Raw genomic sequence first — 14,562 nt, forward strand, 5'->3', positions numbered from 1 at the left:
TATTGAAATACATCACTGATTAATTCAAAATAAATTTTGATTTTAATTTGCTGTATAAAGAAAGGATAAGACTAGGAAATAGGAATAGAAGCTAATCGTGGAAGGTTAAGAAAATCTTAATGTATAACTCGGGGATCATATCTGCAAATTTCATGGAAAGAATAAGCCCTTCAATTTTACTATTTACTGCATTGCCCATCCATGCCTCTACTTGCTTTTTACAATCTAACAACTAAAATACAAAACCATGTTAAGTGCATTCATATTCGGCCCATTAGCAAAATTACTAGCTTTAATCGTATTTCCCAGGTTCTGATACCAATTGAACTAGATCAATCTTACAATAGTTTAAACAAACAAGACAAAAAATATTTGATTTTATCAACTCATACATATAATGTACCCGGGGGTCAGTTTAGAAACCCGAAGGGTCCTAACAGGACTAAGCTACAACTTCAATATCAACATACTCTACTGAAACTTAGGACAATTAAGTAGCAGCATCATTGTGATGATAATAAATTGGTGGAGGGGTGTGGCTGCACTGCACGTCCAGATTCAATACCTTACACTGTACTTACGTTTATCGTGTTTTATATATCAACCAGATGAAGTTTTTGGCCATCATGAATTGTTTCAATATCAAGGATCTTACCACCATCCTCTGAAAATATGCATGAACCATCAGAGAATTGAAGGTGCTCTGATGCCATACTGATGAGCTCGTCCACGCTTGTTGGAACCCACAAGACGACCCCTTCTTTTCGTTTCTCCTTCGGTTCCCATGGGTGGAAAGGGAATACCGTGCATTTTCTTGGTTTCGCTTTGTTTGTAACTGAAACATGAGTATAAGCAAGGAACTAAGTCTAAGACATGTACAGTTGCTCAAAAAGGAACATCAAAGATCACATGTCCTGTATTACTGTTATTTGACTCTGTTGAACTTTCAAAATTCAACAATTCCTCAACACTTGGCTAGGTTAGATCAGAGTTGGGAGAATCTTGCTAAAAAGCCAATTGCAGGTGATCCCATGCTTGATTTTCAATTAGGAAGAGCTCCGTAAACTCCAATCATTCTCACACGAGACTAACATATTCTATAACTTGGGTACTCAGCCATTAGTCTATATAATCAGCTCAGCCGTTATACAGTCACGTTTCAACGGTTCAACTTACTTCCTTTTTAACACCTCTACCATCAGTTTTAGGACCTGAAAGAAGATGAAATTAATTTTGTACGCGAGTAGGGTACCTTGTATTTCTGATGTACTATCACTGGCACTGGCCTTAGACAGCTCAGCTAACTCTGCCTCTTCCAATAGCTTAACCAATTTCTTGTTTCCACTAGTGCAGCCTTCATCGACTGGAGTATTTCCCCACCTGCAGTTTCAAAATAGTTCATAAATTCGAGCATTAGATAAAAAGTTGCTGGCTGCGAGGTATAACAAAATGGTTGGAGGATAGATCATTAGATTGTCTTTTTTCATAAGATTGTATAAGCTGTACATCCACAAGATACTTTAGCTTGGAAAAATACTAAAATAGATAGGAATGAGAAATGAGAGCGGTTGTGGAAGATAACACCATGCAAACGACAGATATAAGTGATAAACTTATGGTAAGAAAAAGTGAGATGAATGATACTAGACGAATAAAGTAAACTTCACATCTAAGTAAGGCTGGTATACAACGAAAAGAAGAAGATAGCAAGAAATCAAGGTTCAGACATAATACTGGATTCGGCCTGAAGGATCTGCGGATTATGATCGTATTTTAATGGAGAATTTTGCACTATAAGAAGTCTATAGGGGATAGAATAAAACAGGAAAAGAAAAAGAAAGACAAGTAACAGTGTTCATTATATCTACCAAATGGATTTACATGGCATACCTGTCACGAGTTAACACACTAGCCCCACCTTCTATTAGCACTTTTGCAATCATATAATCCTTGTGAAACAGAAACATGAAGTGCTGTTCGTTTATCGTAATCTTTGGAATTCGGATCTAATCCGTTGGACAACAACCTTTTTATGAAATCTGAATCCCCCCTTGCAACCGCCTGACAGAGACAACTACCGCCATCAACAATATTTAGTAATGCTCCTTCCTTGACAAGTAATGAAGCTACTCGATCATTTCCTCTCTTGACGGCTTCGAATAAAGGTGTATTTCCAAAGTTATCTAATCAACATTAGCTTAGAAGTGTTATTAAGCAATAAGCTAAAATGTATCTTCCAGAAAATTAAAATATTGGGAGCTTGAGTGCAATAATAACGTCCCATCTAACCACTTACCTGCAATGTTGACACTAACACCTTCTTGAATAAGAAAAGACGTAATGTGTTCAAATCCTTCTGATGCTGCGATATGCTGTTGAAAGTAACAGATAATTCAAACAACAATCTTCAATGTACACCTTTCAAGGAATCAATATTGGGAAATACTGAAATATCATGGTATGGTGCACCAAAACTAATAAAGTTTTGGGTAAAAGATCAATGATCATACTACCGAGGGTTCTGGACAGAAACTGAAACTTATACATTAAGAAAGCTAGCAGACGTGTTCAACTAAAATGTAAAAAAGAGTAGGAGATGATATTCCATAGATATTCACAGTGAAACAGAAATAAAGATCCCAAAACAACTCTATTAATTACTTGCAAATCGAAGGCATGCTAGCTTGATAACACAAGTGTTAAAAAAACAGCCAAACAGGAATAAATTCTTCGTACATTCACTACTAAACTAGCATAATAAACAAACACCAGACCGACCCACTAAGTCAATGAGAGCAATTAATAAGGTAATATAACGATATGTATTTTTCACTAGATTCAAAAACCAAAATTTCAGAGGGAATGATTTCACTTATCTTGTTATCTACAAGTGTAATCTTATCCCACAATGTAACTGCAGTGTTCAGTGAGGCTATCTTAGGGCGATGACATACGAAAAGCAAGGTAGTGAAATAAATTGAGCGGGACACAGCAGGTAATCTTATTGAGTTTCATACCAAAGGCGTCCTTCCATCATAATCTGTTTTGCTGGGATCAGCTCCAGCTCGAATCAAACGCTTCAGGTGATACAAATCCCCATGATAAGCTGCACTGTTAACCTTCAAATCCAGCTCACCTTCTTGCATTCCAATATGAAACATGACGTCCGATTCCAATTGCTCCATTCCGTGAAAGTCTTTATTAGACCCTTTCCCCTGTCAGTTTGTCACAGTTAATTGTCTGATACAGAAAAAAAAAAGTGAAACTGAACACAAAAGGTTGACAAAAAATTCTTACTGCAGTACTACGACTGATTAAATTTTACTAAGTAAATTAAAAAACAATGGACAACTACACCCAAATTATTTTAATCAAAGAAAATGGTGAGCATTGCGCAGCTTATGAAAAGAAGCTTACGCAATGACAGTTCTACAAAAAATTTTGATCGAAGGCAATTGCCTCCTAAAAAAATTTATAACTAACCCAAAAGGCTTTGCCTTTCTCTGAACCATAATAAAAGAAGAGGACCAGGAAAATTCATATGATGTCAATGATAAAACAGAACTTTGAAACATACTAACAACCTGTCAATCCCCTGTTTTTCTTACCTCCAAAAGGTTGGTCAAGATTATTTTCTCATCGGAAGAACAAATCTCCAGGATGTTTATAAAAGATTCCTTATCAAGTCGAAGGAGCCTACATAGTTCACAAACTCGAATGGTATAAGGCTGAGGCATATTGCAAAGGATGGAAAGTTCCCCAAATGAACTATTAGGTTCAAGAAGTGAGACATTTACTTCTGATCCCTCTTCCCCACCCATCTCTTGCTGTAAACAGAAACACCTATATTAGGAAAAAAAATAACAAGGTGTAGTAACTACTGAACTGAAGGAACTAAAGTATTTCGACAAACTATTTGGAACCACGGAAAGAAATCAAAACAAATTAAGAAGAAAAGAAAGATTTTGTGAACCGAAAAATGACTATGCATTTGTAGACTCTATATATATATTCAGCTAATATTCAAAATGGATTATGAAGTCAGATAATTTCTACTATAAATGCAATAAACAGACGAGAGGAAAAGATGTCAAGAAAGAAATGATAATTTATGCATACCAGCACACCATGACAAACAAAATAAATTTGATCAACAATGTTGCCCTGTTCCATAATCACTTCTCCTGGAAGAAAAAACTCCTCATGGAGTCCAATTACCTGAAAGAAAGGAAGAATGTGCAAATACAAGCTCCATTAGTTAACATCAGACTATGCCTTGTGGCAATACCACTTGCCCCACAAAATACTTATTAGTATTGGGATAGCAGATATAAACTAGGTCTGAGAGGTAAATTAAGATGTAAAATGTGACATCAAGAGATTTTTATAGTAATAGTAGTGGACACTGCTGCTTGTACAGCAAATAACTGCTAGGCAATCTTAAGAATGAGATTTTCTACACGCACATCTTGTGTTATATATCCAGTGCAAACTTCCTTTGTGTAAATACCTGAGCTGTCGGTCATCAATCTAACATCGATATTATCTTTAACTTCGCTTGTTTTAACCTCTATTTCTCTATGTGAGGTGAGTCAGTGAGTTAGAATACTTACAATCTGGTTCTTTAACTCTTGAGAGCATCCTTTAAAAAGAGGAACATTTTCAATAAAATCCCTGTATAAAGTTTGTGATATCTGCAACATAAAGGAACAAATTACAATAAGATCAAGCAATAGAAATAAATAGTATCACATGGACATATTAGGTAAAGAAAGCCTTCAATGCAGCAGTAGTATTGATATCAACCAATATAGAAGGAGTAGACTAGTGAGGTTAATAATGTTAAATGCCACTTGATAAATTTTGTGTGATATATATAGTAGACTTCCAAATAATACCTTAGCGCGGATTGAAATTGGAAAATCCTGGAGAACAACAGCCTCTGTGTAGCTGCTTTCATATTGTAACCACAAGTGACTTTTGATTTGATCACATATTTCCTTTCCTAGTTCGTTTATATTCATGTACTTCATTATGTCCGCCATTTTATCTCTAAATCTTTCTGTCTTTGATCCTTTTACAATTAGAGCTGTCATGTTACCAATCAAGTAAGCTCCAAGAATCATATCGAACGATACCTAAATCATTACGAATATCTCCCTGACATTGACTGCATGTATATCTCCATAACCTGTTGCAGAAGACATTATTTATTAGTGGATGGCAAATACAACTAACTGAAAAAAAAAGACGAAAGAAATGCATGAATCGTAACATGTTCTTCGTTACAATATACGGATTTTTGGCGTACAAAAACAAGGCAGAGGTGCCTCATTTGTGTTATTTTCTTTCTGTGATGATGGCAAAGATGATGAAACAACTCAAACACAAACAAGTTTCTTGATGAAGTCCATTTTTAGGTTCTCAGTACATTATTTTTGCACATAATCTTCAATAAATCTTCAACCTCTCAGCTTTTAGGAGCACTACTGGGATTATCTGCAATCTTCTTTTATTTATAATAGTCTATTAGTCTTTCCTACCGCCAAATAAATAACGAAGAGATGTGCCCCCCAGCTGAGCCCTAACTTCTAACATTAACAATTGTTCACATGTAATGAACAAAAGCTTGATTGTGGTTAAAAGTCTTGTTCTTTCAGAGTAGATACAATTTCCTATTCATATGTACAACTAGTTCTCCTTGTAATATTTCAATCTAATCACTAGTTTTTCTTGTTGTACTGAAGCTGTAACTTGTAAGTTGTGACCCAGTTTTAATAGCAGCATTTCTTGTACAATGACTAGCTTAGAAACAAGTTCTGTTGCTTAACTCAAGGTAGTGTTCTATATACATTAATCTAAAAAGAGGGCTTGCAAAACATAAAAATCAACTCAGATGAGTCAGATTATTTGATTACCCTAAAGTTCAACAATCAAAATTAATGTATCTCTAGTGTTTAAGATTAATGTATATAGAACACTACCTTGAGTTCTATGGTGTTTAAGATTAATGTATATAGAACACTACCCTAAAGTTCAACAATCAACTCAAGATAGTGTTTAAGATTATTTGATCTCTAGTGTTTAAGAATACACCATAGGATTAAGCCTAACTAGAGATCCTATCTTTGTAGCCCATGAAAAAGAATATTAATGGAAAAATCTAAGAGTTTTCCCCTTACTTTCTAGTGTTTAAGTAAGATGTAAATCCTGAACCTTCTTGAATAGTATTCTTCGCTGACCTAAGCATTTATGATACTAGGAGAAGTAACGATAGTATAGACGTGTAGTGCACTTTGAAATGCTTTGAAACAAGAAATGAGTAAAGAGAGAAAGGAAGATAAGAATTACCAACAGTTGCCATGGTGACAATGGCAAAATACAGTGAAACAATGTATCGTTTCCCAAGATCAATTTCTCTAAAATTCGAATAACTGTAGTCTCCCAATTTCAGACTTCCTATCCAAGTATATCCTTCCTTCTCAGCTGGCAGGGTAGTAGCCAGATAGTAAAAGATGCAGGCAGCTGTGTGAGTGCAATAGAGTTCAACAGCTAGAAGTTTTACAATCCTAGTGAGTTGATCCGGATGTCTTTCTCCATATGTTGAAAAAACTGTATCACTTTTCGCACTCGGTACAGCCTTATCCACAAGAGATATCTCACTTCTTCTTTTTTACCAAAAGACTGATGAGAACACCGAATACTCTTAGAAATAAGAATTTAATCCAATTTTAAAGGCTAATTTCAAGGTCACCAAAACTGCCATCTTAGACTACTACTATGTCAACCAACAGAAAGCTGTTGAAATTAATATTAAGTACAAAAGCAGGTCATACGTAGCAACAAACTAGTTAATTAACAATGTAAGACAAACAGACAGGAGTACACACCCCATAGATAATATCCCATGGACAGGAAGCAAGAAGATCCAAGATGAAACTCGATTTCAAGTAACTGCAGTTCAGCACCAAATTCATTAGTATATGTACATAGAACATAAACAATTTCACCAACAATACACCAGTAAATGCCTTTTTCTAAGTAGAGAACAGGAAACAAACCGGAGTGCGATCGTCCTCCGCTTGGAAACCATGCGGTAAGTTTGTGGATCTCTGAAAGCTACAAAGAATTGAATGATAATATCGACGAAGAAAGCAAACTGCCCAGCAATATCGAGAATGAATAAATTTTCTGGCAAACCCCTGAAGAATCCAAATTCTATTGGAGTAAAGAACGAAGAATAAATTGCCCATATCAGTATGATCCTTGTCCATATCACATACCACCTGCATTTTTTAAACAACTTAAACTTTAGTAAAATTCCAAAAACTATGAAGGTAGAAAAGGGAAATAAACAACTCACGAAACAGTAAAACCCTAGAAATTGAAGTCTTGAACTCCTTCGATTTTGGGAATTGCCTGATGTGATTGAATAAGAATTCTTCGATTTCAAGAAATCGTGGTAGAGATGGTGAAATCCTAAAGGAATATCGAAGATTTTGCTTCTCTTTAACCTATAACTACTCTCTGTTGGCGGTAAAGCAAATGAAGAAAAACCAACGGCACATACGAAGTCAGGCCTTCAAGTGAGGGGTTGGACTTTTGATACAAGTGGTTTTGGACGTGTTTGGCAACCTGAGTGGATAACATTTCAAATTTTATTTTTTAATTCCTCGAAGCAAAAATTTGAAACTTTAATTTTAGAATGAATTTTAGAAATAAAATAAATAGATTTTTGTGAAGCAAGTTGTTTTTGCTTGTGACTGTTGTTTCTTGTATTCAAAGAACGTCTTAAAAGTTATTTTTCAATTTTGATACCACGTAAGAAGTGGTCTATAAGTTTCTCTTTTAGCAGACGGATCTGATTCTAAATCAAAGGTTTTCGACAACAATAGTAGAAAAGATACAAAACAATATTGGAAATCGACACAATAGGATTTTAATCCAAATTAGCAACTAGGTACTAAATAATCTATCTTAGCTAGTATGTTTACTTTTTAAATGTGTTATTTCATCTTATCAAAAAAAAAAACAACAAAGTAAATAAATGTTGCACAAAGGAATTTCTAGTGAGGAAAAAATTCCAATTCAGAAGGCATTTATATTATTAAGTCTTGAGATTTTCTTTATAAACCAATCTTGCAAGGGGAACTTGGATTTCGAGATGCTAATAAAAGCATCAAACTAACGTAGCAATGGTCACTAACCAAAATTCTTATAGGCTAAACTGCTAAGACGCGAATATTTTTTTCGCTATGATGTTAAATTATCCAGTGATGGATCCCAGTTTTAGGAATGTATTGGAAAAGGTCTTGAGCTAGTAAAATGGTATATCATCTGGGAAGTTGGAGATAAGGAATCTATTGGTATTTAACAGGACATGTGGATACTTAACTCAGATAAGTCTCTTTCCCAACGTGGTATTCTGCGTATACCAAATCTAGCCTGTTCTGGAAAAGTAAATTTTCTCAAATTTTAGCGAATAGTGTACATGAATAAGGTTTTTCTGCTTCTACATGCAAGAGTGTGCTAATATGCAAACTTCTCCCCTCCGCAGTAGTCTCTGCGCTTAATTAGTGACAGCTCGCTACCTTTCTATTCTTTTGTACACTCTAATTTCTCTAAAGCTACAACATTTTCTTTCCTCTGACAGGAGTCTCGATTCATTTCTTTATTTTTTTAAAGTAAACTTTTTATTGTGATAGGTTATATTATTTCTCTTACTGATGGGTTGCTATCTCCTTCTGACGTACATGCACAGGGCTTAGAGTGATACGTGAGCTTCAGAAGCAGATCCCGTCAATCAAAAGGGCCCAGTGAGATTATGGCTCATCATACCTGAAGAAATTTTATGTTCTATTGTGGGAAATCTCAATGGATGGAATTCGAAAGTTGAATCTGGAAATCAGCTATCATTGGTAAGCCTGAGATTTCTCGACTTTGAATATTATGATTTTCGTTCATTCTTTAGTTAGAGAAGTGTGTTGGATTTCTCTTCTGTTCTCTTTTTGGTGTTTAATCCTCCTTATATCTGACTGAATAGGTCTGTGAGGTAGAGCCTAGTCTTTTCCGAGATCGTGATGCTTTAGTTAGGAATCTCTGTGGGTGGTCAGAAGTATTTGCTGCATCAGTGTACTTCTAGAAGGATACCAATGTAGACCATTACGATGACCACTGGGACGTCATTCATCGACGTGATCATCCTCCAGTACCACTAAACAGTGCAGAGTTAGATCAGATCAAGTAAAGCGAGGTATCACAGAAATAGTCAAATTCCACATGACATTTTTCCTCTTTGATTAACAACAGCAAGAATATACTCCAGCACAATGATATGGTAAGATATAAGTAGCATATCTTAGTCTTACTCCTCTTCATTTCATTTTCCTTAGAATTAATAAAAATCGTTTTCTCTTTCTTTACTTTCTTTCATGAATCTTCTTTTTTTTTTCCCGATTTTTTTGGATAGAAATAAGGTTGCTGTTGATAATACCAGAATCAGTGGTTGTCCCAATTCCGTGCTTTTCATCATCCAACAACAACCTCTCCTTCTCTTTGCATGTAAGTTTAATTTCCTTGTTATCTTTTACTTACTTTGAATATTAGTAACATCTTCCTCAAGAGAAAGCTGCTTTCATGATCTTGAAAGACTTGTTCTGATTTCATATTTGTTACGCAGGTACTTGAAATAGTCTAGCTCTGCTGAATGTTATCTTGAACATTTCTGTACAGAGAAGCCAGTTCCAAAAACTAAAAGGCTAGGGAGAAACAAATTTCGTAACTAATGGTGAGTTTTATATCCATATGACTGTGTATGAATTAGATGATTTTTTTTTTTTAATTTTTATTTGGTAGATGGTAGAAGAACATAGTATAAGATTAGATACACATTCGATATGAGATTTGACTTGGTGTGTTATATGAGGTAGCAAGTGAGTGCCATGCTTCGGTCAGGCAAACAAAGTGTAGATGACTGTTAATTTTCTGTGGTGACAGCTTACAAGTTCACAATGTAACTTGCTAGTTGCTAAATGGGAATGTCATTGTACATTTGAATGTAGCTGATAGTAAGGAAATAATATATTCGGTCAGGCAAACAAAGTGTAGATGACTGTTAATTTTCTGTGGTGACAGCTTACAAGTTCACAATGTAACTTGCTAGTTGCTAAATGGGAATGTCATTGTACATTTGAATGTAGCTGATAGTAAGGAACTAATAAATTCGTAATTGGTTGTCATCAATTAGAAGCAACCAATTACCAATTTAACGGTAGATTGGGTGGACTCTGTAACATGTTATGTTGTAATACAGTTTAGCACATTGGTTGATTTGTGCTGTTAACATTTTTTGGATAAAAGGTCTAATCACTTTTCTCTGGTTGTACATGTAGTACTTGATGTCTTTTATATGCTAACATCATTACTGCTTTTGCGTGTTCTAGGATATCAAGTAGAACGAAGGGCGTTGGTGAAAGATCGAACGCGATTTGTGAAGGAGAGAAGCTTTGAGCTCTCAACTAAACGGAGGGTGCAGTCCATTATATTGGCTATTAGCTACCACTTAGTTCTCCAGGCGTGTATGGAAATTCACCCCTTATAGAGCGTCGAAGTTATCCTTCACGAGCTGCTTCTAACTTTTCCGTTTAGCTCAATTCTGGCACTTCAAGGCGCTCTGGTAACAATATTTAACATTTACGCCGTGCATAATATAAGTTCAGATTGATTTCTTCCTGCTAATTCAATCAGTGTAGTATTTCGAGTAACTATTTATACTGTGTATGATGTTGTCTAATTAGTTCAGTTGTAGAGTATAATTATATCTGGGACTAATTTTATTTTCAGCATAGGTATAGTTTATATCATAGTTATGGTCAAATATTAATGATAAGGAGCTGACGATCCATGAACACAAGTTCTTGTGCAATAGTGACAATGTTCTGTAATTCTGAATGGTTCTTGTGCAATACCCAGTGCTAGTTAGAGAAGAATGCTGTTAATGTTACTTATGTAAGATGATATTCAGTTTAATTTGCATATTGAACTGTAATATTTTCTTCACCCTCCCTTTTTTTTTAATATTGTAAAGCATGGTTTAAAAATGCGTTTTTGGGGCGCTTTTTTGAGCTATGGGTCCAATGCGCTTCTAGAGCAAATTGGTTATACAAGAAGGTTTCAAGCTCAGTAGGGCTGTTTTACTGTTTTCTAACTAAAATGAATTGTCCAGTAATGAAGATTTATCTATGGGGCATGATTATCATGATAATGATAACTGTCTACATGATGATATGAATGATGCAGACATTCATGGCTAGTATGTTTAAGTAGCTCTTGGGTAGAATAGGCAGTATCAGTATGCCATATGCTTAGTTAGTTTAACTGTTCCTTTTATTATGTTTGAACTTCTTAGTATATTATTAATTTTTTTAAACGCTCGCTTTCGCCTTACGCTTTCACAGCCTTTAGGCTTTGGTGTGAGAGCGCTTTGCTCCACGCTTTCGCTTTTTAAAACCATGTTGTGAAGTTATTGTTATTGCAGTAATTTGGTTCTCTTTGATGCCATATTTTGAATAAAGTAACCATCTAGATGATATGGACAAGCGTGTAATGCATGTGTAAAGAAAAGTGAATGATTGATTATATAGCCTTGTTGACTTGACTGATAATCATTGCTTTTCTTAAACAGTTGAAAAGAATATTGCTCTCCTGCCAAAAGCTTACAGATACAATCAGAAAAGCACATGCCTGCATAAGTTAAGTCAAACTAAAATGTACTGAGGATTGCTAAACCAGACTTCAATTGTCAAGGAACCAAAGCAATGATGAGCACTTGCACGACTATGTACTGAAAGAAATGGGTAATCCTGCTGTCATTACTTCAGAACCGTAATGTTTTATTGTTAGTATCAGCACTTGCACGACTATGTTAAAGATTAGGTGCTAGCATTCTAACTAGCCTGAATCTTGCTTGTAAGAATCACCAATATAAGTTGCAACCCTGGTCCTTTCAGTTTGATTGCCATTATGATTTGAAAAATTCTTGTCTAAAGCATTATTAACCCAAGAAGTCTTAGTCATTATCGCAACATGTGCAATGGGTTGTACAGTCCACAATTTCTTTAAAATTAATTATTGATGTATCAGAAGAGCTTCAATTTTTACAGAAATTTTCCATGTGTAAATAAATTTCACAATTGGCTAAAAGTGTCAGATGTTTAATATATATAATGAAGTATTTCTTTATTTAACATATACGTATCAAAAAGGCTAAAGGTGCTTATCACTTTTAATTCAGAAAGATATTTTTGTATCATTTCCCTATGTTAAAAGATCAAAGAAACAGTCTTCCCAGTTTACCATGAAGCTTTTTTCTTATTTATTTTTTTGATAGAAGTTCGATTATTTCTGTAAATTTGGGGTTCTTGTCTTTCGGTACTATTTGGATAGTACTGAACTTCCTTATAGGATGGATAACCTTGCCTACCCCAAACCTTAGCTATACGACATATTGCACTATATTTTGCACTTAATATTTTGGGGTTTGGCTCAGTGAGGTTCTCGTTGAGCCACCAAGGTGCTTTATTTGCAACTATGTGAATATTCAACTGACCCAGATTTATTTTCTTGTACTCGTGTTTTATTTGTTGTGTCCGAATACTTACTGGAAATAGTTTTCTTCAGCATCACATGGACTGTCTACCCCTGCCCGAATTGTAGTCATATCTTATGAAATAGTGCACAATTCCCCTTAGGCCAGCAAGGTGTTTTCTTTGCAACAATGTAAATTTTAGGTCAGCTGACACATATTTATTTTCTTGTAGTCGTGTATCGTATCTGTGGTGTCCAAATAATTATTAGGCTTTAATTTTACTGCCAGTTGCTAGAATAAATTTATGTATACCAGAAATCGCAATGCCCTGACCATGTTACTATTACTGTCTACTTCATGTACTCTATTTAGTTTCATATCAGCTATACCACATGTATACACCTAGGCAGGTCAGGGTTTTTTGTTTCTAATGGTGGATTTGCATCATCATTATCACTTACCATCTACGTGCTTTCTGCATCTCTGCGAACTAAATTAATGAAATAAACCATTTCAGCCTTTTTAGGTTTGCTAACTGGCACATTTTGAATTTCACTGCTGCATCCATCTCCCAATTCCTGAACCGCATATAACAGAAACTTCAAACACAGTACCTCTTAGTATTCTGAGTTTACTAATGTTGGTTTATCTCGAGTGTTTACGGTACCTCTTAGTATTCTGTAGTTATCTCTGCCCTTAATTAGTCACAAATCACGCCCACCTTTTGCTACCTTGGTATTCTTTTGTACACCTTGGTTTCTTTAAAGCAACCAAATTCTCTTTCCTATGATAGAAGCCCCTTCTCATTCTTTATTTATTATTTTAAAACTAAATCTTCTATTGTGATAAGTTAAATGATATATATTTTTTTCTTACTGAAAGTTTGATTGGTTGCTATCTCCTTTTAATTTAATTTTATGCAATGTTATGATTACGAGCACAGGCCTTGGGAGTTACAGTGTTCAGAAGTGATATCCTATCAAGAGAACCCCGATGAGATTACGGCTCATCCATACCTGAAGAAAATTCATGTTCTCTTATGGAAAATCTCAATGCATGGAATGCAGAAATTGTTTCGGAAGTTGAATCTGGAAATCAGCTACCGTTGGTAAGCCTGAGATTACTGGACTTTGGATAGTCTAGTTTTTATTTATCCTTTCCTTTGGAGAATGTGTGTAGAATTTCTCTCCTGTTCTCTTTTTGGTGTTTAATCCTCCTTATATCTGAATAGGTCTGTGGTGGACACTTAAGAAGATTAAAAATTATTGTGGGTTTAAGAGATTTGTTCTGATTTCATATTTGTTAAACACAGGTTGTTGAAAGAGGCCAGCTCTGCTGAATGTTATCTTGGACATTTCTGTACAGAGAAGCCAGTTCCAAAAACTAAAAGGCTAGGGAGAGAAAAATTTAGTGGCTATCGGTGTGTTTTATATTCATTTGACTGTGTATGAGTCCATGATTTTTTTTTTAATTATTTTTGTAATTTGGTAGATGGTAGAAGAACATACACATAGGATAATATTTTGTGTACTAACATCATTATTGTTTTTGTGTGTTCAAGGATATTGAAAGGTGATCAAGAGATATTGAAACCAAGTAAAAATGAAGGGCGCAGTTGAAAGATCTAACACAATTTGTAAAGGACTTCCAAGAAGGAGAGAAGCTTCAAGTTCTCAACCAAATGGTGCAGTACATTATGTTGGTTTTCTAGCTACTGCTTAATCCTCCAGACATGAATGGACATTCACCCCTTATAAAGCGTCGAGTAATCCTTCACAAGCTGCTTCGAACTGTCTCGTTTAGCTCAATTCTGGCACTTCAAGGGGCTACGGTAACAATATTAAACATTTACTTTGTGCATAATATAAGTTTTGATTGGTTCTTATACAGTAATGATACTTCGTTAGAATGGTCCAACATTGTTGGCTTATTATGGTTTAGCAACAAATCAGGAGTCTCTTAGGTTATGTTAAGCT

The 14,562-nt window shown here is 35.1% G+C and overlaps 1 pseudogene; it reads right to left on the reverse strand.

Moving 5' to 3' along the window:
* Positions 1-429: 429 nt before the first annotated feature.
* On the reverse strand, positions 430-7,622 carry LOC113334935 (annotated as a pseudogene).
* Positions 7,623-14,562: the final 6,940 nt, after the last annotated feature.

Source organism: Papaver somniferum, unplaced genomic scaffold, assembly GCF_003573695.1.
Source record: "Papaver somniferum cultivar HN1 unplaced genomic scaffold, ASM357369v1 unplaced-scaffold_137, whole genome shotgun sequence".
In the NCBI taxonomy this organism is placed as follows: domain Eukaryota; kingdom Viridiplantae; phylum Streptophyta; class Magnoliopsida; order Ranunculales; family Papaveraceae; genus Papaver; species Papaver somniferum.